General features: G+C 39.7%; 1 protein-coding gene across 11 annotated transcripts in view; it reads right to left on the reverse strand.

The window, feature by feature from the left end:
* STAT4 (signal transducer and activator of transcription 4) overlaps positions 1–27,113 on the reverse strand; it is a 118,991-nt gene that overhangs the window by 43,420 nt on the left and 48,458 nt on the right. Inside the window, exon 1 of one of the 11 annotated variants that reach the window (XM_038585196.1) lies at positions 315–324. The exons of the other annotated variants lie outside the window; for them this stretch is intronic. The gene's annotated coding sequence lies outside the window, so the exon portion shown is untranslated. Of the gene's footprint in view, positions 1–314; positions 325–27,113 lie in introns of those variants that run through there. 11 annotated transcript variants of the gene reach the window in all.

The following is a 27,113-nucleotide window of genomic DNA, read 5'->3' on the forward strand; positions in this document are numbered from 1 at the left end:
TTTTAAATATTAGAGCTTTATAATAAGTTTTGAAGTCAAGGAGAATAGCTTTCTTTGCATGTCCCTATAAATTTTGAGAACTACCTTGTCAACCTGCACACACATAGCCACGTTGAGAATTTGAATTGCATGGTATCTTTAGATGCATTTGGGAGACTTAGCATTCTTTATAATTATGTTCTAATCTATTTATTTGGGTCTTCTTTAATGCCTCTCTATTAAGCATTATAATTATCTATAGGGATCTTACCTATTTTTTATTAGGTTTATTTCCATATAATTGGTATTTTGATAACAGAATAAATGGTATCTTTCTTTCCTAATTATTTTTGCTGCATTTATTGATTTTGAAACTATCAACTTTGCTAAACTCTTGACTCTAATAATGAGGTTTTTTTTTTAAGATTTATTTATTCATGAGAGACACAGAGAGAGGCAGAGACACAGGCAGAGGGAGAAGCAGGCTCCATGCAGGGAGACCAACATGGGACTCGATCCCAGGACTCCAGGATCATGCCCTGGGCTGAAGGCAGGCGCTTAACCTCTGAGCCATCCAGGTGTCCCTAATAATGAGTTTTTAATATCTCTTATCAATTCTAACAATTTATATGTAGACTATCTTGAATTTTCTATATACACAAATCATATCTTGTATGAATATTGATAACATTTTTCTCCCTTTTCTAACATCTAACTTGCATCAGAAATTTTACCTTCATCCTAAGTCTTATTTAGAAATGTACTGGTTAATTTCCAAACATAAGGGTTTTCTACTTATCTGTTTAACTGATTTTTTTTAAAAGCTTTTTATTTATTTTTTTTATTTGAAGGAAAGAGAGCATGCAAGTGGGGGGTTAGGAGCAGAGGAGAGAGAGAGAGAATCTTAAGCAGGCTCCATGCCCAGCATGGAGCCCAATGTGGGGCTCCATCTCAAGACTCAGAGATCATGACCTGAGCAGAAACCAAGAGTCAGATGCCCCTTAACTGTTTTTTTTTTTTTTTTAAATAGATTTAAAAATTCTAATCAGAGATTATGTTCTGAGTGACTTCAGCCACTTAGAATTTGCTGAGAATTGCTTTGTGGCCCAGCAGATGGATCTTTTGTAAGCTTGTGGAGAAGCAGTTGTTCAGTGCAAAATGTCTTATACAGGATCATTAACCCAAATTTGTTCATTGTTTTGTTCAAATTTCTGCATCCTTGTGGATTTTTTTCCCTAGTTAATATTATCAGTTATTGAAAGAGGCACATTAAAATCTATTCTGTGGATTTTTCTCCTTGTGGTGCTGTCATACACATTCAGACTTATATATTACCAGTGAGTCAAACCTTCCATTTCTGCGAACTGAACTTTAATGATGCTCTTAGCTTTGAAACAAAAATATAAACTATGACATAATGCTTTTTTATCACTTGGAATTTTTATTTCATACTTATGGAAAGAACTGGATTTATTTCTACAGAGATATAATACTAAAATCACATATCAGGGGCATCTGGGGGGCTCAGTGGTTGAGCAGCTGCCTTTGGCTCAGGGCGTGATCCCTGGGTCCTGGGATGGACTCCCACTTTGGGCTCCCCGCATAGAGCCTGCTTCTCCCTCTGCCTATGTCTCTGCCTCTCTCTGTGTGGCTCTCATGAATAAATAAATAAAATCTTTTAAAAAATAAAATAAAATCACATATCAGGGTATGCCTGGGTGGCTCAGTGGTTGAGCGTCTGCCTTCAGCTCAGGGAGTGATCCCGGGTCCAGAAATCTAGTCCTGCATCGGGCTCCCTGGGAGGAGCCTGCTTCTCCTTCTGCCTAGGTCTCTGCCTCTCTCTCTCTCTCTCTCTGTGTCTCATGAATAAATAAATCTTTAAAAATTTTTTTAAAAAATCACATATCAATACTGTGTATATATAAAAAGGGTAAATACATATGAAGTAAATTGGTTAATGCATTCTAAAACCTCTTCACATATTTAGAATTCAAATTTTTTGAATCTCTTCAACTTAGAGTCTTTGGCATTCATATTTTTCAATAAAATAATGTCCTCTAGGATGTCAAGAATGTCGGTGATGCAGCATTTCTTTAAAGTGTGCACAACTGGGGATCCCTGGGTGGCTCAGTGGTTTGGGGCCTGCCTTCGGCCCAGGGCGTGATCCTGGAGTCCCGGGATTGAGTCCTGTGTCGGGCTCCCAGCATGGAGCCTGCTTCTCCCTCTGCCTGTGTCTCTGCCCCCCTCTCTCTCTCTCTCTCTCTCTCTATCATAAATAAATTTTAAAAAATCTTTAAAGTGTGCACAACTACTGTCTCCATTCTGTAAATTTTGATGCTGGCACTTTCTTGATCTTACCAAAAGTTCTTAGTAGAAAATTTTCAGACAAGAACGAGGACTCAGATTCACACTCCGTCTGCAAATGGTCCTTATATGGTTTGTTGACAGAAACACTGAGGGATCGTAGTGGCCTAGTCATGCCATCATGATTAACAACCATATCACTATACTTTTAGATGAAATTATTATTTAAGTGTTCAGAAATATGTCCATAAAATCACCGAGGACCAGAATATATAGTAGGTTCCTGGGAGTCTATTCCATAAGCCTTCTAACCAGTCCTCTATCAGCTCAACCACTACCCGTACTCTTTGGATCCACTCCTAATAATATCTTTGAAGAAGTTCTTATTCTTATACATTGTTTAAATTAAATTAAATATGGCAGTAACTTCAGCAATTGGCAGTTATAAGATTACAGTGACATACTGCTTGCCATAACTCAAACTCAGACTCGAAAGATCCTTTTGTGTTGACAGTGTAATATTAAGTCTCATCAAAGAAAACAAATTCCCATCCCAGGCATTACCTATTTGATTAAGCACATATTTAACTTTTTCCTTCATGGCATAGTGGAAGTTAAATGCATTCTGTTCCAAATCAGGAGGAAGTTTCTGACAAATAGATATCATACATCTTACACATAGTTCCTTGCAACACATGATTCATTTACTCAAGTTTCCTATTGCACGGAGATTTCATTCACCTATTGTGAGGAATCTGGCAATTTCTCTTGCCACTACTGCTTTGTGTATGATAGGCAATCCTTTTGCATGAATCTCAGTAATAAAATATAACACATTTTCTTCTGCCTGTGTTCATCTTTCTTCCTTTCTTACATCCTATAAAGGACTTTACTGTTACTTTCCATGAAAATATGGAATTTAGGATCATCCATCCAGTGACAAATAATTTACTTAACAAATATCAAATGTATACCCTGCTGATTTGTTCCCATCCCATTCTGCATACATGATAGCTATTCGTTTCAGTCTTAAATCAGTATTATATTGATGACACTTTAAACAGCAATTAAACTCAACATATGCTACGCTGACAGTGCACATTATTCAACCGAAGTGACAACACAAATAGCTGTGACCCAATTTCACATCATAGGCAATGACAATGACATTGCATTTGCCACCTGACAACAATAAGTAAGAGATGTTATTGATTAGAAGAAGCATTTTCATTTCAGAGATTAAAATGCTAAAAAGGGTGTCTTAGAATTGATAAATAAGCTGTTTTATTCTTTTTTTGCTACTTTATGCTAACTTCTTTGGCTTTCCTTCAAATTATTCTCCTGCCCTTCCATCTGATTTCTAATTTTGACTTGTCACTAGTGACTAGTTCATCTGTTTGTTTTTTTTCTCCCAAATGGTCCAAGGAGTACCAGAATCAGAGGTAAAGGATATGAGAAGTCTTGCTCAAAATAATCTCCTCCACTCAGGTGGCAGAGAATCAGATTTTACAACTAGACATTCACTCTTTTGAGTTATTTCTCCAAGGATCCCCTTTAAAATGCAAACACATGAGGCAGAGTCAACACTATATTTAATTAATTTCCTCAGCACTGTGCAAGAATGATCAGATGTTGCTTTCTGGCTGCCGGGACTTGGCAACTGCAGGATGAAAGTGATGGGTCCCAGGACAAATTTCAGAGGAGTCTTGAATGAGGGAGTCAATAGTAGTCAATGGGGACGTGGGATTCTGAAGAAACATGTAACCAACAAAATTCCAGTACAAAAAGTGTAATTGGGAGTTGATCCCCAAAAACACAGTTATGGGAGGGAGGATAAGTGAGACAAAGAAAAGAAGGCATCCAATAGAGGGGGTATTATCAAGTCATTGTCTAACATGGGCTGGGAGGCAGTGTAGAACATGTGACAGAGCTATCTCTCCAAGGGTTTTGGGAAATGGAGTATGTTTACACCAACTGTAGTCTTCATTAGCCCTGAAGCAAAAGAAATGTAGATGCTGGCATTTCAGAACATTGAACGAAAATGATGAGGCCCAAGGGATATGGAAGGGCACCCCCTGCCTCTGCTACACCAGCTCTTCTCCCCACAGGTGGCTTCTCATTGTTTTTAACTACTCCCAACCATACTACACCGAAATGTTGACACTTCTTCTTTTATGGTGTCTCTGGGATGTGACGCAGTTGTCTCCAATTACGGAGTAAAATGTTTTCATTCACATTTTTATTGGCAATATGCACCCTACTGCACACTTCTGGTTGCCAATTAGCTCTCTCCCCTTTTATCCTCCCAAATACTGCTGTTTGATTATTTTTATCTTTGCCCAAAGCACACTGGCCAGTTTCTACTTAACAATATGCTCTCTCAGCATCAGCCTTTTACTATTTCTTTCTCTTTATTCTGAGCACATGATTTTTCATAATGGTTTCTACCTAGTATTTCCTCATGAGAATCATAAGAGCAAGTCTAGGATGGGGAAAAACCCAGTAATTTGAGCAAGAGCTGATCTGGTCATCTTAAGGTTGATTTAGATGTAGAATGACCCGTCTAAGAGACTTAGAAGACATTATCCTTTATGGTAATTGAAGCCACAATGAGACACCACTACACTATCTTTTGGAAAGGTTAAATCCAAAACACATGCTACACCAAACACCAATAAGGGTGTGGTGCAATGGGAGCTTTCAAATGGTAGAGCCACTTTGGGAGATAGTTTGGCAGTTCCTCACAAAGTCAAACATACTCCTACCATACAATCCAGCAGTTAGGCTCCTAGGTATTTACCCACATGAATTAAAAACTTATGTTCACACAAAAACTAGCATACAAATGTGTCTAGCGATTTTACTCCTAATTATCAAAACTTGGAAGCAACCAAGATGTCCATCAATAGTGAATGGATAAACAAACTGGTACATCTCTAGGACGGAATAGGACTCAGTGGTAAAATGAAATGAGCTGTCGAGCTACACAAAGAGGAAACCATTGCTGAATGAAAGAAGCCAATATAAAAAGGCTGTGTCTGTACTATGGAGACAGTGAAAGCATCAGTGGTTGCCCAGAGCTGGGGGGCAGGGACCGAGGGAGAGATGCACAGGGGGCGTGTGGGAGGCTCTTAGGGCACAGGGCCTCTTCTGTAGAGGCTGCAGTGGCGGATACCTGGCCGTACAGTCAGCCCTAAGGTAAACCACAGACTTTAACACTGTATTATTGATTCCTCCATCGGAACAAAGGCACCACAGAGAACACAAGATAGTAATGCAGGGGGGCTTCTGGCAGGGGGGAGGGAGGCTGAGGGAGTGATGGGAACTCTTTGCGCTTCCCGCTCAGTTTTTCTGTAAACTCAAGGCAGCTCCAGAAAATCAAGCCTATTTTTAAAATCATCTTATGGAAGCCACAGTTCTCACTTATCCTTATGCTATTTCTCTGGCCAGGAGTGAACAAATTTCAAATGAATAGAGTTTACCTGCCTTTCTTGCTCAGTCAGCCTTAAATCCTCTCGTCACCACATAGATTTTCTTGATAAAGCATGAGGTAGAGAGTCTCCATGGATAGAAATGATTAATGCCTTAGTTCTACTTACTTTCTATTAACAGAAGGAGTTTTCTTTGTTGCCTCTTGGGGGTGTTAGGAGAGTTTAAAGCTCACAAATGGCCACAAATAGAAGATGAAAATCTTCCAATTGGTTTCACAGAAATGAAAGAAAAGACTGGTTATAAAGACAATGAAGACTGAGTTATGTTCTAGGAAATGCATTTACATGAATATAAGCTCCAGAAAAAGGAAGACTAGGTATTTGGGGCTTTCAGGACAATAGACTGTAGGGACTTTCTTGTCATCTCTTTAGGACTAACTTTTGCATGCACATAAATACATACAAGCTTCTTTGAATTAAAAAAAAACTCCACAATCTAGCAATTAGAATAATAATGATATAATGCTTTCACTTGAGCATAATTCATGCCATCTTTGGAAGAAAAGAACACCACACTATCTAGGCATAGGAAAAAACCCGGAGGGAACACATCAAACTGTCATTAATGATTATCCTTGGGGAAATGGGAAGGGGGGATGGAAATTTTCACTTTTACCTCAATTCTTCAGCATTATTAGAATTTTTTAAAAAGATTTTATTTATTCATTCATGAGAGACACACAGAGAGAGGTAGAGACATAGGAAGAGGGAGAAGCAGGCTCCCCGGTGAATTAAAGAATAGCAACTATTTTATCTTATTTATGTATTTTTTTGGTAACTATTTTATATATACTTAGAGTTTATATATATACATAGTTTGTTTGTAGTTTGTCTGGAAAGTCAAGGTTATAAAGTCTCATTTTTATGCCTAAAATCACCCAATCATTAAACTCACTGCTGCTACTATAATAAGAAAAGTTGTTTTTTCCCTTATATTTTCTAACTATATTTCTTTTGGCTCCTCTACCTATTTTTAAAATGTAGTGAATTAAAGCAAAATGGGGAGCCTGATGCGGGACTCGATCCCAGGACCCCAGGATCACGACCTGAACCAAAGGCAGACACTCAACTGCTCAGCCACCCAGGTATCCTGGCATTACTAGAATTTTTAAAATAATTAAGCATGTGTCATTTTTAAAATTAAAACTAAACACGAAGTGATAAATTATATGTATATTCTTCATATAAGATCTTTCTCTTTGCTTGATTTAGGCAAAGGTTTTTGTAAAAGATGAATGTTGGCTTTGAAACTTTGAAAGAAGGAAAAGAGAGTTTGGCGCCTAATAGATCATTATGATGACCAAAATTCAATGCTCCTTGGCAATTCACAGCCTTGGAATTAAGAGATAAATGAACTGCTTAACTCAAAATGACAGCAAGAACACAAGGTAGATGTTAACAAACTCCACTTACCATTATATATTTGAACATAATAATAATAATGGAACCTGCCATTTGCCGACTACCTATTATATGCAAGGGGCTTTATAAGCTTTGTTTTTAATACTGACAATAGCCTGCAAGGTACATATTAGGAAGCTCAGGGTTATGTCTTTTCTGAAAAGTCATAGAACTAGGAAGTAAGGGAGAAGAAACCCTTCAAATCTAGGTGCATTTTATTTAATTTATGACCTTACCGAATCATTACTGCCTTTAAAAAAAATGTACTCCCCGTTTATTTAACCAAAACCCTTGAGCCACAGATGCATTTAATTTTATTTTTCCCTGGAAATTATAATACTTTCTATGATAAATCTGTTCAAGGACTAACCATTCTTTATGGAACCTCAAGATAGCTAGCTGCAGTGGTAAAAACAAAGCAACCAACAGAAAAGGAGCATGTGTTTGATTACAAAATTATTCAATCACTTCCTGAGACAACTGAGGTCTTAATACCTCTGGCAGTTATCGTTACTTTAGAGAGAGGCAATCTGCCATGGACCCTGGGTGTCCCCTGCACGATCTTGCTGGATATGACAAGAGTGCAAGACCCAGACCATTCTTTACTCATTTTTTCAGATTTGTATTTGCAGCAAGCAACCTTAAATGAGGTAAAGTCTCCCCACCGAGCCCAGGTGAAGGGCAGGCTTGCTTTCCCTACCTATCAGAATAGTGAATTCCTGAAGTTCAGTATTCTCCTCCTGTAACACAATCCACTGAGTGTGCAGACACCTCTGAGGAGCCCACTGCATCACCCTAGCAACTCAGGGTACATGGGGAACCGATACAAATGGTCATGAAGCTCAGACTACTGCTTTTGCGATGAATAATAATGATCCAGAGACATGTCTTTTTCTAGCAGCCCTGAAAACAATACAAGCTCACTTGTTAGCTTGAAAGGAAGGAAAGGAGGTAAGGAGGACCCTGTGCACATCCTGGTACCTACTTGTGTTATAAAACATCTCACACAGAATTTCTATGATTTATTTCTATATCTGATTCCCCATCTAGACTCTCATCTGTCAAAAAGCAGGGATTGGTCTTCTTCAAGACTAATCTGGAAATAGCTGTCACCTTGTAGGAACTTCATAATACATGCTGAATGATCAACGGTGGGGTGAATAAATTACGATAATCTCCTCCTGAGATAATAACAGAAAAAGCCTATTATTCAACCTCTATGTTGGTAAAGGCCTATGTCTTTTTGTTGTTGTTGTTGTTAGAGACGGCAAGAGGGACAGAAGAAGAGGGAGAGAGAATCTTAAGCAGGCTCCATGTCCAGCACAGAGCCTGGGGTTGAGGCTTAATCTCTCAGCCCTGAAATCATGACCTAAGTCAAAATCAAGAGTTGGATGCATAACTGACTAAGTCCCTCAGGTACCCCCAGGCCTGTCTCTTTAAATCCTTCTGGAGATTTTGTTAGTCATGTGTCCCCAGTAGCCAGAAAGATGAAACTGGAGTCTTGAGATTGCTCGGAAGAGGATAGCAGGTATGAAATATTGTCAGAGATGGCAACTTTGCTTCTCAAAGGCCTGATGGGATTCTCACTTGGTTGACAGGTAGTGAGGCTGCTTTGGGGAGACTTGAACCATGAGGGTTGTCCCCCAGGGCATGGGGGTTCACACCCAAGCTGAGGCTCCTGCTTTCTGTAAGGTAAGACATCTTTTATTGATGGTAAAGGAATCAGTGTCCTGTGCTTATGTCTAATGATATCCTTTGGTCACCCTTTCACCTGTACTCTTGTGATAACAAGGACACATCATTATCCTAATTACAGAGTATTAAGACAAAAGTATAAAGACAGGAAAATGGAATATTAAGTGTAAATCTTGGTAAGGAAGGCATCACACATCTCTCTTACTGAGTAAATAACTGTATGTACAGCAAAAACAAGAGACTCTAATAAAAGTCTAGAATGCATAATCAAGATGACATGTTTTTTTTTTCCCCCTACACTGGCCATAACTCTCTACAACAGGAAATGGGGAAAATGTTATAATCAGAATAATATGAAAAATAATTTTTAAAACTTAGGAATAAATTCAACAAGAAAGGTTCAAGTCATATGAGTTAAACTAGCATCATATTGAAGAATTTAATCAAGATCTAAAAGGGGATAAATTAAAAACATAACATAGGATAAACAAAACAGAACTCCAGATATATAGTATCATAAAAATGTTAATTGTCCCAAAACGAATACATATATTTAATGCAATTTAAGTTAGACTCCCAAGAGTTGCTTTCAGAGGGTTTGGGTTGAAGGGAAGAGTCAATAACTTTAAAATGAAAGAAATGTTGCACAACAGTTAAGAAACTGCAAAAGCTAGTTTTTTAGTGCTTAAAATATGTCAGGAAATTTTCTAAGTGTTTTATGTTTTGCTTCATTTAATCTTCACAACAACTGTGATACATAGGATTATCCCAATTTACAGATAGGTAAACTGAGATAATGAGATGTTCAGCAACTTGAAGCCAGGATTCAATTTGACACCAGCGTGTGTGCTTCCAATCAACCACCAGGTCACGGTCTCCAAGTTGGAGGGAGGAGGATTTCCCATACAAGATACTGACGTATACTATGAAGGGTAGTACATTTCTAATTCATAAATACACACTATAATCAATACTACTGACATTTAACTAATTAGCAGAACACACCAGAGAGTGATGGAAAATTATCATTTGTGAAAATTAAAATATGAAAGGTGGTATTTCAGTTCAGTGGGGGAAAATGATTACTTAAAAAAATCTTGCTGGTATACTTGCTTATCAATCCAGAAGAAAAAAGCTGGATTTCTCTATGAATAATTCTATCTAGACTGAAGTCTTAATTAAAAAAAAAATGTTAGAGTAAAATTTAGGGAAACATGTATAATTTAAGAGTTGGGAGATTTTTAGCAATGGCAGGATCCCCAGAAACTATATTCAAAAAGATGAATTTTTCACTACATTTGACAACTTTTTGTATGGAAAAATATGTCATAAAGCCAAAAGACACATGGTAGTCTGAGAAAAATATCAATAAATCATATGAAAGAGCTATTTTACATGAAAGATATTTTTTAAATATTAAAAATTTTTATTAAAGTATAATTAACATAGTGTTATATTAGTTTCAAGTGTACGGTATGTTTCAACAATTCTGTGTATTTTCCAGCACTCATCACAATAAATGCACTCTATCTATTTCAACACTCTCTCACACACACACACACACACACACACACACACTTTCCCTTTGGCAACCATCAGTTTATTTGTATTTAAGAGTCTGGTTTTTTGTCTCTTTTGTTCATTTTCTTTTTTGTTTCTTAAATTCCACATAAGAACAAAATCATACAGTATTTGTCTTTCTTTGACTTATTTCACTTAACATTATACCCTATTGCAAATGGCAAGATCTCAATTGTTTTCCATGGTTGAGTAATATTTCATTGTATATTTATACCACATTTTCTTTATCCATTCTTCTATGGATGGACACTTGGGATGCATCCATATCCTGGCTATTAAAAATAATGCTGCAATAAATAAAGGGGTGCATACATCTTTTTGAATTAGTGTTTTCATTCTCTTTGGGTAAATATCCAGTAGCAATATTACTGGATTATATCACACTTCTAATTTTAATTTTTTGAGCAACCTCCGGACTGTTTTCCATTGTGGCTGCACCAAATTACATTCTCACTAACACTGCACAAGGATTTCTTTTTCTCCACATCCTCATGAACATTTGTTGTTTCTTGACAGGTGTGAGGTGACATCTCATTGTGGTTTTGACTTGCATTTCCCTGATTAGTGATGCTGAGCATCTTTTCAATGTATCTGTTCATCTGCATATCTTCTTCGGAAACATGTCTATTCTGGTCCTCTGCCCATTTTTAAATTGGATTTATTTGGTTTTTTGGTGTTGAGTTTTGTAAGTTCTTTATATATTTTTGATATTAGCCCCTTGTCAGATTTATCATTTACAAGCATCTTCTTCTATTCAGTAGGTTCCCTGGTTGATGGTTTCCTTGCTGAAAAGATTTTTATTTTAATGTAGTCCCAATAGTTTAATTTGTTTTTGTTTCCCTTGCCTCAGGAAACATATCTAGAAAAATGTTTCTACAGTTGATGCCAAAGAAATTACTGCCTATGTTCTCTTCTCAGAATTTTATGGTTTCAGGTCTCACATTTAGGTCTTGTATACATTTTGTATTTTTGTGTGTGGTGTAAGAAAGTGGTCCAGTTTCATTTTTTGTGTGTGTGTGTAGCTGTCCAGTTTCCCCAGCACCGTTTATAAAAAAAAAAAAAAGACTATCTTTTCTCCACTGTATCTTTTTGCCTCTTTTGTCAAAGATTGACTCTATGAGCATGGGTTTATTTCTAATATATAAAGAATCCTTTGAAATTGATGAGAAAGCCTACTAGAAGAAAGTAAATAAGAGACTGACAAAAGAGCACATCCAAAGAACTAATAAATTTGAGAAAGGATGCCCAGCCTCAGTCAGAGAAAAGCAAAAGTAAGATAGTAAGAGAGATTATTTCTCAACAATCAGGGAGGCAAAAATGAAAATGAATAAAATACCTACTGCTAATGGAGATGGGGAGAGAGGGTCCTCATATCCTCATACACTTTACTGATGGAAATATGTCAACTTTATAACCCATTTTGGAAAGCAATCTGACACTATCACGTAAAATTTTAAGTCCTTATGCCTTTGACTAGCAAGCCCATTTCTAGGAATCTATCCCGTAAAAAGACAAGCACTAGCCCGTAAGAAAGCACGCACAAGGTTGTTTGTTACGACACTGTTTATGATAGAGGAAAACTGGAAGCAAAGTGCTTGCTCACCTAACGGGAATGGCTCAATAAACTGTGGCACAGCCACTCCACAGACCGTTTGCTACCGTTAAAATCTAGAGTCTTCTCTGATGGAAACTTTGGAAAGTAGCAAAACTTCATTTTTGCAAATGACAAAAATCTTGACTTCCTCACCTATAAAACTCCATAAAGACAGATGATATATATGGGGATAAATTGTACATTCTCCTATTTTATTTAAGTAATCAAGTACAGGTATGGACGAGCACACATTGGTTAACAATGATATCCTTGGGGGTAATGGCATGGATGGAAATAAGAGAAAAAAGAAAAAAAGTTTGCAATAAAAAGGCTGCACGTATAATACCGCATTTATGGTAAATCACTTGTGTGTATTCAGTAAAAGCATGAAAAGACAGTGACCAAAATGTTCATGGTGATTATCTTATTTTGATGGAATTTCAGGGGATTTTTAGTTTCTTCTTAGACTTTTCATTGTTGTTTGAGTATTTACAAAGATTTGTGTTATTAAGCAATTGGAAAACGTTTTCAAACTATTTTTATAATAAAAATTCCATTACTAAAAACATATTAATTTACATACTGTGCAAAACTTAGAAAATTAGAACTCCTAAAGCAAGAAGTGGAAAAATCATTCCAATCCAAAAAAATAAAACCATCTTTGAAGAAGGTTGACATTTACAAAGCAGCCCTCAAAGTGTCCCTGTACATTTTCCATTGAACAAAAATCCACGATCTCTTTACAACTGTAGCGGAGATATTACTACAACTTAACCAGCACCTGAGAGAAATAGAAACGGAAAAATTGCTAATAGTTCATAAAAAATGGAAAGTGAGTGCACAAATGATCTATAACTCAACCGTGAATATAAGGCCAGGTCACAGATGCATTTCTAAAACAATGAATCCTACTGTTGGTTTATAGATACCCAGAGCGACACTTGAAAAGCGGTCTTTAGAGTGGCCTAAAATGCAAGCCACACTAACACCTTTATGCTTAAAGTAGCTTTTTCTCTCAGAGCACCTCTAGAAAAGATGCTAGCCAGGTAAAATTTGTCTCTTGGTGACCAGCTCTGGCTTTCAGGACTATTTCCACTTCCAGCTTCTAGCAAAATGTATGATCTCATTCCCCTAGTTCCTTGATCAGTTAGAGCTAATTCTAGTCACTTTCTCCTATCATCTTGGATGCAAAATCCTGTTAGGCTGTATGGGTTTCTCTATGTTATTGCCTCAGGGCCTTGATCACTTGACATGCTAAACCAGCAGCATTTGTACAAGGCCTTTATGGAGACATGGTTTACCCAGAAGAAAAGCCCTGGAAAGTCCTCAGGATTTGAGGTCAGAAGTCAGGGTTTTACCGGAGTCTTGCCATTAACTATGACATTAAAAAACAAAAACAAAAAAACCCCTGTGTTACCTCTCTTGAGCCTTGATTTCCTCCCCCATAAAATCTGTACCTTTTCTCTCCTAGGTTGTGAGAATCAAGTGGGATGCTGGTAAGATCACACCCAGTCATTAAACAAAGGTCATTTATGTTTTTCTCTGATTGCAGAGACAAAATACCCTTTGAAGAAAAATTTAAAGTGGAAAACTCAGTAAGAAAATAAAATCACCCATAATCACAACATCTGGAGATAACCAATGTCAATATTTTGACATATCCATTTAGCTTATTTCCTCTGTGTGTATATTTACGTATATTTACACACACTCTAAAAAAATAAAATTCAGAGCACATCCTGTATGTCAAAATGTATCTGTTTTTCCATTGCCATTGATAATTCTGATGTCATTAAAACATCTACAATATCATTTTTTAAGTATTTTAACTGTGTAATAACCATCTACAATATCATTTTAATAGCTGTTAATGGTTATTCTAGCCCTAGTCTGGTTTGTTTAATAAATTATCCAGTTGGTATTTAGATTACTTGCAGTTTTCACCATTAAAATGCTGTGATTTATTGTTAAACCAACTTCATTAAACTATAGCATTTAGACCCTGTTCATTTGTTTTTGCCTACTTGATAGGTCAGAGACAGAGAAAAGTGTTAAAGTGTCCCACTACTACTTGTCTCTTGTGTCTTCTTCTTGTGCTTATTATAATTTTTACTTTACTTGTTGATTAACAATGCTTTGTTGCATACTGATCTGTGAATGGTAGATGTTCATTTAAAATTGTCTCTAAGAGTCATATTATATTTACCCTGATGATTTCTTTTGGACTGGAACTTGACTCTAACAACCTCATAACCATTGTGAGGATTAAATGAGATGTTATATGTCCTTAGTACTAAATAAATGTCAGCTATTATATCTCATTTCTATTTTATGATATTATTATAACATCATACATAGTGATGGTGCTTTCTTTTTGTTTGTATTTGCCTGATAGATCTTTGCCTTTGCCTTTTACTTTTAACTCTTCTAGAACCTAATTTTAGGGGGTTGCTTGTAATAGCATGTTATTGAATTTTCTGTTTTGATTCCAAGTGAAAATCTTCATTTTTGAAGACAGCTTAGGGACACCTGGGTGGCTCAGGGTTGGACATCTGCCTTCAGCTCAGGGCGTGATCCTCGGGTCCTGGGATCGAGTCCTGCATCGGGCGCCCTGCCTGGAGCCTGCTTCTCCCTCTGCCTGTGTCTCTGCCTCTCTCTGTGTCTCTCATGAATAAATGAATAAAATAAAAAAAAATAAAGATAGCTTAAACTACTTGGATTCATTGCCACATTTAATGATTTCATTTTACTTTGTCACCTGGTTTTCTATTTCCTTTGCCTATCTTTTGCTCCATTTCTTCCACCTTCTCCACTTTTTTCAGAAGGTATCCATATAGTTTTACATGCTTCTAGCAATAATCTTTGAATATACCAAAAGCTATTTTTGGATCTAGTGGTTCTCAACCACTGCAGCCACTTGGTGGGTAGTTTCACATTCATACATGCTCCTCTCCCTATGGATGGCAGCACTGATACCATGGGCTGGATTATACACAATTCCCAGTTTCTCCCTCTCTAATTCGTCCATTCTCACTAGCACTAATCACAAGATGCGGCTACATGACGTTGTGATTCAAACCTCACTTATAGGGCAGCCCAGGTTGCTCAGCAGTTTAGTGCCACCTTCAGCCCAGGGCCTGATCCTGAGACCCGGGATTGAGTCCCGCATCGGGCTCCCTGCATGGAGCCTGCTTCTCCCTCTGCCTGTGTCTCTGCCCCTCTCTCTGTGTGTCTCTCATGAATAAATAAAATCTAAAAAAAAAAAAAAAAAAACAACCTCACTTATAGTGTCTGGAGTAAAAGGTAAACTTTTGAAATTCCATGTCAGAATAAGGTGTGTAGCATACTTGAATTAAATCTCTCAACTCTACCTCCAAATGGTTTTTTTTGGCAACCCAGAAAAGTATTCTAGAACATACAGATATAAAATTTTACATTAAGTATATAATATATAATAATATATTATATAAATAAATATATAAAATTTACATAAATATATAATATATAATATAATAATAAATATATATCTATATATTTTAAAGGTTTTGTTTTTAAGTAATCTCTCCACCCAATGTGGGGCTCAAATTCACAACCCCAAGATCAAGAGTTACACACTCCACCCACTGAACCAGCCAGGTGCTCCTAGAACCTATTTTTGATTATTTTTGTTCTATTTTTTTGGTGTCTTCAATTATATTTGTGTTGGCCCTTCTGTCTCTGATTTCCATATACCATTTTCTTCCACATCACTACATTGTGTGCTTTACCTGTGCCTCCCACATCCTCCATTTATTATCTGTGGTATCATTTCTATCCTTTCCTGTGTCCAACACAAGTTTAATTCTACCCCACTTTCTCGTTTTCCCTCCTGAGAAACCCTTCCTATCTTAGGTACCATCTCCTTTTCATATTATGCTTTTGAGTTTTTAATTTTGATCTATTTGCCTCTATTAGTCTTTGAGACTCCTAGTCTCAAACCTTGGTGGCTCTCCATAGAGACAGAGCAACTGTTAGTATAGGAGCAGGCGTTTAAAAAGGAAAGGTAAAAGCAGACTTGGTATTACTTTCCAAAAGAAGGCCTGCTATACTCAATGTTTTTTTAGGTTTATCACAAGTCCCATTGATAAAATATATGTAAAAGACATACTTAGGGGCCCCTGGTGGCTCAGTGGTTGAGCATCTGCCTTCGGCCCAGGGTGTGACCCTGGAGTCCTGGGATCGAGTCCCACATCGGGCTCCTTGCAGGGAGCCTGCTTCTCCCTCTGCCTGTGTCTCTGCCTCTCTCTCTCTGTGTCTCTCATGAATAAATAAATCATTTTTTTTAAATAAATCATTTTTAAAAAGACATATTTAAACCACCACATAATAAATAATAGGTTGTGGGAAGATAGTTTTTAAAATCGAACACTGTGATGTATAACCAGCTGAAATCCAGCTCCTCTCACCACCTCTTGTACCACTAGTATCCTCCTTTAGCCTGGCTAAACATGGTAGCCAGAGCGATCTTGTTAAAATCTAAGTTGGATCAAGCCACTCCTCAGCCAAAGTCATGAGTGGATGGCACATATATCATACATCATATTCATGCAGACATACTCTTAAAAAGAAAAAAAGGATAGTTTGTACAGCTACCAACTCCCCTCTTCCAGTTGATTATGAATACATTGGATTGCTTGAAAGAACACTCCTTGTCTTCCAGGTTATACATGTAATCCATGTCCACTGAATAAAATATATAAAACACAGGAAGAGTATATTTCTGTATATAAACACCATCCCAAATTCTACCCACTAAAGATAAGCATCAACATTTTGTTTTTCCTTCCAGATTTTTAAAATTATTTTTAAATATAGAGAGTGTGATATAAAATTGAGATGTACATTTGTATTGTCACTTAATAAATAACACCCCAGGATTACTTCTCCATGTCATTAAATAGTCTTCAAAAAGATGGTGTCAAATGAGGTTAAGCTACTAAATGATCTCCCTAGGCACAATCTGTGGAACCATGCTCCCTCTTATGGACGGTTAGATTGTTCCTGGTTTCTAAATATAGTATTTAACAATCCTTGCTAGTAGACAGGAACTGACAATAAATCACCGCTAACTCCTCGAGTGAGGTAGTGTCGGCATCAGGGTAGGGGGCTTGTGATGGTCTGAGACTGTGGGTGTATCCCTGGGGCTCCCTGTGAAAACTGCAGAAGAAAGAGCAGGAGGGAGACTGTCAATCAGCTGTTACCGAGGCATCTCCATCGGGTCACTGTGGCCTCAACTGAATCAGCGGCAACATTAGGAGTTGGGATTAGATGGTGTTAGAATGCTAGCTCTTAATTCTTGTTTTGCTATCAACCTGTCTCAAGCCAGAAATAATTAGCCATCCATCAGAACACAGATATTACAAAAGAACTTGTAACCTCTGGGGTCTCATTTGTGCTTTTGCGGTTTTGTTGGCAAATAAATCACTTGATGCTAGGAACTCTTCCAACTTAGCAAAGTAGAAGACAAATCAAAACACATGCCTAATTCTGTTTAAGTTCCATGGTTTAGTAGCTGCTTAGAAAAAAAAATTAAAATGCGTCCAATTCAAGGAGCTTTTTGCAAAAAAGTATGTATGAGTCAACAAATCATTTTAGGCAAAGCAAACATACATCCTTCAGGGCCAGAGCAAGACCGCGTCCCTGTGACAGGACGCCGTGCCCAGCATTCCAATTAGGCCAGATCCTGTTGAGAGTAATACAGTATGTGGAAAAATCTACTTTTTATGTGGGAGCATTCCTGGAATCCTCTAGGGGAGAAAGACGAAAGAAACTGCACAAGGATGCTGCTGTCTGAAAAGGGGACATGTTCAGTGCTTGGTGATACCCCAGGGTGTCAGTAAAGAGATGCTGGGATTGGTACTGATAAGTGTATTTATTGAATTCAAATGCTTCTCTACGTTTTACTTCATTGGAGAAAGTTGTGATTGCACAAAATAAATATAGGTGGTTTTTGTTTGTTTGCTTGTTTTTTACGTAGTGTCCAGGGAGGTTGCTAAGATGAAAAATGTTTAAAAGCTTCAGAGGTTCACCTTCTCGTTCTTTTGAGCTCTTTGGTGTCATAGTAGTCAGCCTTTTGCCCCCCAGGGTGTTGGCCTCCACATATGCTGCAAACGTGTTTATGGGCTGAAATCCACCAACTCATCTGTATTTTTTCTTTATAAGTCTCCTGCCTGATGCCAATCTTAAGGAAACACGTCAATTATACTCAGTTGTAGATGGCGTATATTAAGTAGTATTTGCTGAGGACTTTCTGAGCGCCAGGTACCATGCTCTACAGGCATTTTGCTGTCTAGCTCTCCAACAACCCAATGATAAAGGCACATCACTGTCGCTCTCCTGTTTGATGGGGGAAGACAAGGATAGCACGGAGCAGAGGAATTAAGTCACTTGCCAGAGGTCTCCTGGCTAGTAAATCAGAGCCAGGAGGCAACCTAGAGAGTCTGATTCACAAACGCATGTGCACTTAAGCATTATGCTATGACTTTTATTTTTTAAATTATTTTTAAAAGATTTTATTTATTTATTCATGATGGACATAAAGAGAGAGAGAGAGGCAGAAACACAGGCAGAGGGAGAAGCAGGCTCCATGCAGGGAGCCCGACGTGGGACTCAATCCCAGGTCTCCAAGATCAGGCCCTGGGCCAAAGGCAGGTGCTCAACCGCTGTGCCACCCAGGGATCCCCATGCTATGACTTTTAAATTCTGTTTCCACGTTTTGGCTTTGATGTGGGAATTTTTCTTAAGGTCACTGTGCGTGGCTTCAGTATACCCAGGCTAAGTGGAAGTATTCAAAGCATAGTTTCTCTGTTTTTTTATTGTTTGGATCCAGATTGTTACCATCCCTTCCTGCTGTTCCAATGTATGGTCACAGCAAGAGAATCACAATGACAGCTCTGGTTTCTCAGCAGGTATTTACTACGTGGGGAAGTCCCCCAAATTTCTATAGGCTGAAGAGCCCCCATTTCTATAGAATGTTTCTTTGTTAATGACCATATTTTACAAAAAGAGGTAATTTCCATGTTCTCTGAATAGTATTATTGCAATTTATGAAGCATATCGAGGATGAAATAAAGAGATTATTCATTGTTGAACGGATAGAGACATAACAAAACATCAGGGAACTTCTTCAGAAAGAAGGAGAACATGTAACTACAAACGTGATGATAGTGACAGCGTTGTCCTATCTAGATGAATGTCCTTTTGGGAACAGATCTCTTTTACTTACACGCAGGGATACCTTGAGAAAGGGGTGCAGGAAGTGGTTTTGGAGTGTTAGGACAGTCAATGTGGGAAGTCAAATGTGGGAAGAGGAGGGGGGGTGGTGAGGGAAGAAGAGGAGGGACCGGGGAAACACTGCTTCAGTTCATGCGGGCGAGTTACATAAACTATGCAGATAAATGTTTCTTACTTAGAAAAAGGAAATCTTTTGGGTAGCATCAGCAAAAGAGGGGTGATGAATAGGTTAGTGGGAGAAAACAAGTGTGTGCCCTGGGACCATGATTCTGTGGTCAGACCTGACAGGTTTAAACCAGCCAAAAGGTCACAAAACAAGCGCTATTCACTGATGGAAACTCCCCTGAAATTCTAAAACACTGGGTAGTTGCCCTTAAAAATTTGATAGAGATTCACTAACAAAATCATTTTTCTTAATTGAATTTTCCACGTATACTAAACGATGTGGAAAAATAAAACTGCATGCATGACAAATCTTCTTCCATTTGGCAAAAAAACCCAGAAACCTCTTGGTTTCAAATGGAAAATCACAAAAACATTAGCTTTGTTTACTTTGCTATTTATCAAAGACGCAGCAAACGCGTCTGCTTCTCACAGAGCAGCCTCTGTGGGGAAGGGCTTGGCTGCGACCCTGACCTGGACCCGGACCCCCGCCCAATGAACCTCCTCACTTGGAGGTTCACTTTTGCCATCGGGTGGACCTCCTGGGACTTCCTTGGGCTTCCCAGGACAGCAAGGCGTTTGATTTACTAATTGAGGGTGTGTCAACACTACATGGTCCTTGGTAACACCAGAAGGGGGCCCATTCAGAGAAAGGCCACCGTCATCAAGCCCTTGGGTTCCAGTCTGCGCTGTCCCCTCCCACGGAGAGTCTGACCCTGCCACCCAGGAAGGCCTGTGGCAAACCAGCCACACCCCAGCTCGGGGCTCCAGGGGCCTGCTCCTCATGCTTCTCTGGGGAGCAAGGCCTGCTGGTCCTCAACCTGCACATCTGTGGATTTGGTGTGATGCCAATGCTGGGAACAAGAGGGTTCCTTTGGGTGCTTATTCAACAAAGATCCCAAACACACACACACAAAACCAAAAAGGGAAGAAAAGAAAAGAAAAAAGAAAGAAAGAAAGAAAGAAATAAAAGAAGAAAGAAAACGAAAGAAGAAACAAAGAAAGAAGAAAAAAAATAAAAACCCAACAGATCCATCACTCAATAGCATATAAGCTCGCTCTCCATATAAGTATAGAAAGAAGAGAAATACCCGAGCTAAGCAGGAACGGGAAGAAGCCCTTGTACTAACTAGGAGTCCAACGTGGTGGTAGAGGAGGAAGGAGCTGGGAGGAGTGGGCTGGGTCCGCAGCCCAGCGCTCAGAGGTCTTACCATAAATTCATAATATGGTTGGATTTTAAATTGTATATAACATCATCTGTTGTATATAGGAGGCCATATGCATTGTGGGCAAATTCTTAATATTCTTAACTCAGGATTAAGCCAAAAACCGTGATTTTCTTTGGCATGATTCTTTTTTAAAACCACTCAAAAAAAAAAAAAAAAAAAAAAAAAAAAAAAAAAATAAAACCACTCAAATAGGGATCCCTGGGTGGCGCAGCGGTTTGGCGCCTGCCTTTGGCCCAGGGCGCGATCCTGGAGACCCGGGATCGAATCCCATGTCGGGCTCCCGGTGCATGGAGCCTGCTTCTCCCTCTGCCTGTGTCTCTGCCTCTCTCTCTCTCTCTCTGTGACTATCATAAATAAATAAAAATTAAAAAATAAATAAAAAAAAACCACTCGAATAAAGTATGAGTACCATTTTTTTTAAAAAAAGCTATACATTTAATGTATATGATTTGATGAGTTTGAGTCACTTAAAAATTTTTGCGTCCTTCCTGAATTTGTAGTCCTATCGTTTCTAGAAAAGATTGTTTTTTTTTTCCACTTGTATCCTTACGGCAGTTTCCAACATTGTTTTATTGTGGATTTGGAGATTATGGGATTTTTCCTCCTCTAAGGTACTGGAAGGAGTAGCAGAGTTAGAAAGTTTGTAACCATTAGGCTATGGACAGATTTGGGCAAGAATCCTCAATAAATGTTAAAAATGTTAAAACAAACACAAACGGGGCCTCGGAAGCTCAGGGGAGCCAGCCTGCCAGCCTGGCCAATACGCGCGGGTCTTTGTGCAACACCATCTGGAGCCAAGCGTCATGTGGGGTTGCAACGTGCAGATCTGCAAAAAGAGTTGTCTGTCTGTCTTTAAAGTATTCTTTCGTGATGTACACGCACTGAAGGTGAAGGGTTACGGCCCACTTAGGCCTCCATCACCGAAGGAAGGATGTGTGAACTATAATGGGCCCAGCTCCAAGGCACTGTGCCACGGAGTGAGATGCAGTCTAGGGTACCCCCCTGGATTACTTTGGTTTGATTTCATTTTTAAAAAATATTTATTTATTCACAGAAGACACACAGAGAGAGAGAGAGAGGCAGAGACACAAGCAGAGGGAGAAGCAGGCTCCTCATGGGGATCCCGATGCGGAACTCGATCCCAGGACCTTGGGATTTGCAACCTGAGCTGAAGGCAGACGCTGAACTGACTGAGCCACCCAGGAGCCCAAGTTGTACACTTTAAATAGGTATTTATTGAAGATCATCGTATCTCAATAAAGTTGTTAAAATTATCACAGACTATCGTTTCAGAGAAATATTAAGACAAAATTTGGAGAAATTATCTACACGTGTAAAATACCCGGGGCACAGCGTTTAGGCTCAGAAAAACTGAGACTGCATCTTAGTTCGCTCAGGTCTTAGCTACGTGACCCTTGTAAGCCTTCGGTTTCCCGCCTGGAAGTCAGAGGACCCCGCAGCAATGACCTCAGAGCTGTGAGGACTGAATGGCCCAATGAAAGTAGCCGGCACAGTACCCCCAGCATTCGGGGCGCTCACCATTGCTCTGAGATGTACACACGCGTAGGCAGAGGTACATGGACGCACACATGCTTTTTACATAAACAGATAATGTGGTGTAACGTATGTACGGTGTAAGGTATGGATGAGCCCCAAAGAAGCAATGAATCAATCTACGAAAAACGAAACTTCTGTTATTAGTGTCATCACTTTTCCATCCTATTTTTAACAACTAAGTGAGGTAAGTCTTATTATTACCCCATCCTCCAGCTTAGAAAACTGAGGCAGGAGAGGGAAGATCAACCAACTAATGAGCGGGAGCCCTGGAAGTGGAATAAGAGACACGTGCCTTCAGATCCAGGGCTCTCTGCACAGACCACAGGAGGAAAATTTAAGGTCATTTCTTTTTTATTTACTTGTTTATTTCGACAGAGAGAATGGGAGAGCACAAGCAGGGCGAGTAGCAGACTCCTTGCAGAGCAGGGCTCGATCCCAGGACCCCGGGCTCACCACCCGAGCCGAAGGCTGACTTAGCCACCCAAGTGCGCCTAAGGTCATTTCTTAAGACGCGTTAATAATTATTCTGTGCCTCACAATAAACACACGATTTCTAGTCCCGCAGCGGAACCAAGACTAAGGAAAAAGACTCTTTCTGCCTTACACCCCACTGCCAGCTCACCATCCCCTCCCACGCAGGCATTCCCATGGTTCTCGATGCTCTGGCCCTTCTCTCCACGACTCACGGGAGTGGGCCAAGAATGCCCTCAAGGCAACCGACCCAGGCTTTTATGTCTCCCTCACCTATTTTCCTATTTCTGTGCCTTTGCTTGCACGGTGCTGGCCACCTGCAGCAGCGGCACACACCTCTGTTTTGAAGCTCCTACCCACACACCCACAGCCGCTGCTGTCAGGCATCACTGATGCCCCGTGTTCATTCACTTAGTCCACACGTTTGCCCTGAACAGCGGTTATTGCCAGGTGCCAACCTGGGCGCTGAGAAACAAACCAGCATCATCTCCTCCCATCTTTCCCTTTTCAGAAGCTGAGCTTCTTTTTCAGGACCTGTATTGTGGTTGTTCCTTTACCCTGGAGAGCTGTGGTAAGGGCACAGGGCAGGGCTTGTGGCCTGGAACAAAAACTTGTTCACAATATATTGAATTTAAGAGAAGGGAAAATGTTGAATTTGTACAATAAAGAAGTTTTTATATACAAACAATACTCAGAAACTTCTGCAAGGTAGCCAAATCGGAATAAGGCTGAACTGGTTCAAGAAAATCTAGGCAGGGATGCCTGGGGGCTCAGTGGTTGAGCATCTGCCTTCAGCCCAGGGCGTGATCCTGGGGTCCCAGGATTGAGTCCCGCGTTGGGCTCCCTGCATGGAGCCTGCTTCTCCCTCTGCCTGTGTCCCTGCCTCTCTCTCTGTGTCTCTCATGGATAAATAAAATATTTTTAAAAAAGAGAGAGAATCTAGGCAGAATCTTGGCCTCGCAGGGAGATGTAGGAAGGCAACAGGTGCTATCAGAGCCAACTTTATTTTCTGCCTTTGTTGCCATTTAAAAAGGGATCAAATAAATTAAAGATAAGCTTTACAGCAAAATGACCAGAGAAATAGTATAGAGAAAAATAAGTACAGGAACCTGTATAATGAAGATCTGTGGAAATTTTTAATTTTTTTAGAAAGTAACTTTTTCACAGAGGAAGTTTACACAAGAGCAGCAGAGAATGTTACAGGTTTTTAAAACAGAGAAAGTGATTTATATAGAGAAAATATTTTCATACATATCATTTTTGACATGCTTCTCCCTTCTGCTCAGAACTACCATAGACAGGAGGAGGTTCCCCTAAGCCATTAAATCTTATGTTTAAAATACATAATTTCTTAAGAAAACTGTGGTCTGAGCAAAGGTGTGACATACAGGAAGCCGCTGTTATAATTTAGTCTGGGCCGCAGTTGTTTTACGGCCTGGGTAGCTCCTCAGACTGACTTTACCCAAGTGAATCAGAATTGAGGCGGGGGGATAATTACCGACGACAGTCTTGGAAACCTCAAGCTGTAAGTGTTGTGCTCAATGTTAAGCTGCTGATACAATTTTTAAAGCCGGATAAGACATTTAATTTAGAAAACTGTATAGTCCGAAGTCTTCTCAAAGTCATGGTGGTGAGACCGGATACGGAGAAGATGTTCCTTTCCCTAAAACCACACACCACACCACCAAAACACAGAGTTTGCCAGGTGCTTGTTGCAGATATGTCCATTAGGTCCCAGGTCCTTCCACATCTAAAGAGCCACATACACTGCAGGAAAACATCATGGAGAAGATGCTGTGGACAGTGTAGACGGTGGGGAAGCCAAGGGAAGGACAATACGTCGAAAAAGAAGTATTTACGAATAGTTTCTCTCTCACTGTTCTGTTCTCACCTCCTCCATAAAGCTCAACAGGAAATCACAACTCTCCGTTGCATAATTCATGTTTTCCATCCTCTGTGTAGTTTTCAGCTGAACATTTATTAGAAATATGAAGTTGGTTCTAGCGAGAACGCCATCACGACACCCCTCATCACATGTGACGCCGCTTCCGTGTGCAATCAAAGCCCAGGGCTCTCCCACCACCATCCTGAAGGACCTGCCATAGGGTCATTGGCCTTAATCGTGTCCTTCAAGGGACATGAGATTAGAAGATCCCTTGGGAGTGGGGAGACAGCAAATATGAAAATGGAAGAGAATGCAATTCTCCTTCCAGCTCAGTTGGGCAGCCACACAGTCGGGTGGGCGTAAAGGTACATTCCCACCTTCCCTGGCAAAATTTCATGTATCTTGGTTTCAGTGTTGTCATCGTTGCTACTGTTATTTTTTGTTCTCAGAACTGATGTGCTGATGTACATTAGTCTGTGTGCTTGAAAAGGCAACCTTATTGATTTTTTCCCTTTATATTCCATATTTTTATTTTATTTTTTTGACAAGCATGGAAATGCATTATTTTTATAAAGAGAAAAATATTTAGCTGTTTTTCAATTCCACCAACACTTATGGAACCTCTGCTATGTGCTAGAGATTATGCTAGGTATTGGAGAGTCAAAGTTGAGTGAAATGATCATTCCACCTGCAGGTGAATTCATCAAAAATCGGTTCACAAAGAGCCCATTCGTCAAAGTGATTCCTGGCTGTTTGCTCTCAGAAACTTGCAGCTTAATACAAAACAGAGATGTGTATGCAGCCATGAGATGTCTGCTTTATTAGTGGTGTGAACAAAGCTTTCGTGCAGAGCTCAGGTAAGAAAATGATTCTTCTTGGGGGTTAGGAATTGATTCAGGGAGAAAGTGTGATTTGATCTGGGCTCTGAGAGAGGAGTTGGATTTAATCTGTATTGTGTCCTTAGTTTTTTTGTTTTTTTTTTTTGTTTTTGTTTTTTTTCATGACTTTGGGCAGGATGACAGACAGTTTGAACTCTAGCCTTCCTGCCAAGCTCAGCACAAGGGAGGTCTTCCTTTGACTTGTGTGCTTTCACCTAGTGCTTGTAAGAACTCCTAAAAGTATCTGAACACAGCCTCCTCCTCCACATAGGACACGCTGATGCAAAAGGGCAATCTCCATTCCGCCAGCTTCTGGTCTGTTGGTGAAGCCATTTCTGAGACACGCATACGCAGGCCTGAAGGTGGATGGGCTTACGGGTTCTGACCTCAACATGCACCCCAACTGCCTTGGCAGTGGCTGCTTAGACCCTGGGCTCCCCTTCTTCTCTCATGAGCTGGAGCCCTTCTAGCTGGAGGCCATGTTGCGCCTCACGATGTCAGTCAGGTGTGCAGACGATACTGACCCACATGGTCAAGAAACTGGATGTACCTCAGCTGAGGAAAGGCTGGGGCTCACAGGCAGATAGGAAATCAAAGAAAACCAGGGCAGCTATTACTCCATGTAATGACCTAGTGTGACTTCCAACACAGCAACCTAGGCAGTCTAGCACCAGGACGCACCGCTGCGCTAGGGGGTTTCCCTCCACCCCACCCGTGTCCCTCTGCTTGGTGCATGTGTGCAGGCTATCACCTATCACTCGTGCTTCAACACCTTGCAAGCTCTACTGTTTTGAAGACACCTGATTTGGTTTTGTGCTTGATGCCACTTCATCGGACTCCCCAAAAGCCCATGGGCCATTTCTGTTGTGTCTTATTTGGTCCTTAGTCATCTGTCTACAGAATGCTGCTCCCAAGTCGAGCAAAGTTTCAAAGCTTACAGCTCCATGTTTCCAGTAAGGACTCTGACTAACACTTAGTACTAGTACATGACCTCAGTCTTCAGAAATAACAACTTACCACCGATGCGAAGATAGTGAAGAAGCCCTTAATAAATTAGGTATCTTCCTATATATGTCACAGCAGAAGTACAGTGATCAACATATATCATTTCTTGGGAGGGTCTAAAAAATTTACTCTGATTTTACATACTGGGTTCTTCATTGCCCAGTCAAGCAAGACACGGAAAGGTCAGATGAGATTGCGTCCATTACACAGAGCTGCCTAATGCTCGCAGGAGTAGGGGATTAGTCAAATGGGACTAGTGAACCTGTGTTCATGAAACCAGTGGTCCAAATGAACAGTATGGTCACAGAAAAAGTTTGAATGTTGTTGGATCACCAGAAAAACTTCATTTGCTTAGAATGTACTCTTCTCATAACATGAAAACCCTTTTGGTAAGAGCTGTGACACAATGAAAATCTTTATGGTTCCCTTTCACTTTTTTCATTCCCAAGGTGGAGCAAAGATGCCACGTGCCCTTTGTCCACTGGTGCTGACAAGAGGAAAACAGTTAGATGACGTAATGCTTTTAGACCTATGACCTGGTGCCACCCTTCTCTATAGGACCATACCACCCATTACATCCCAAACTGGACTCGCGTGCCCCTCATGAGC

This window comes from Canis lupus, chromosome 37, assembly GCF_011100685.1.
Source record: "Canis lupus familiaris isolate Mischka breed German Shepherd chromosome 37, alternate assembly UU_Cfam_GSD_1.0, whole genome shotgun sequence".
Taxonomy (NCBI): domain Eukaryota; kingdom Metazoa; phylum Chordata; class Mammalia; order Carnivora; family Canidae; genus Canis; species Canis lupus.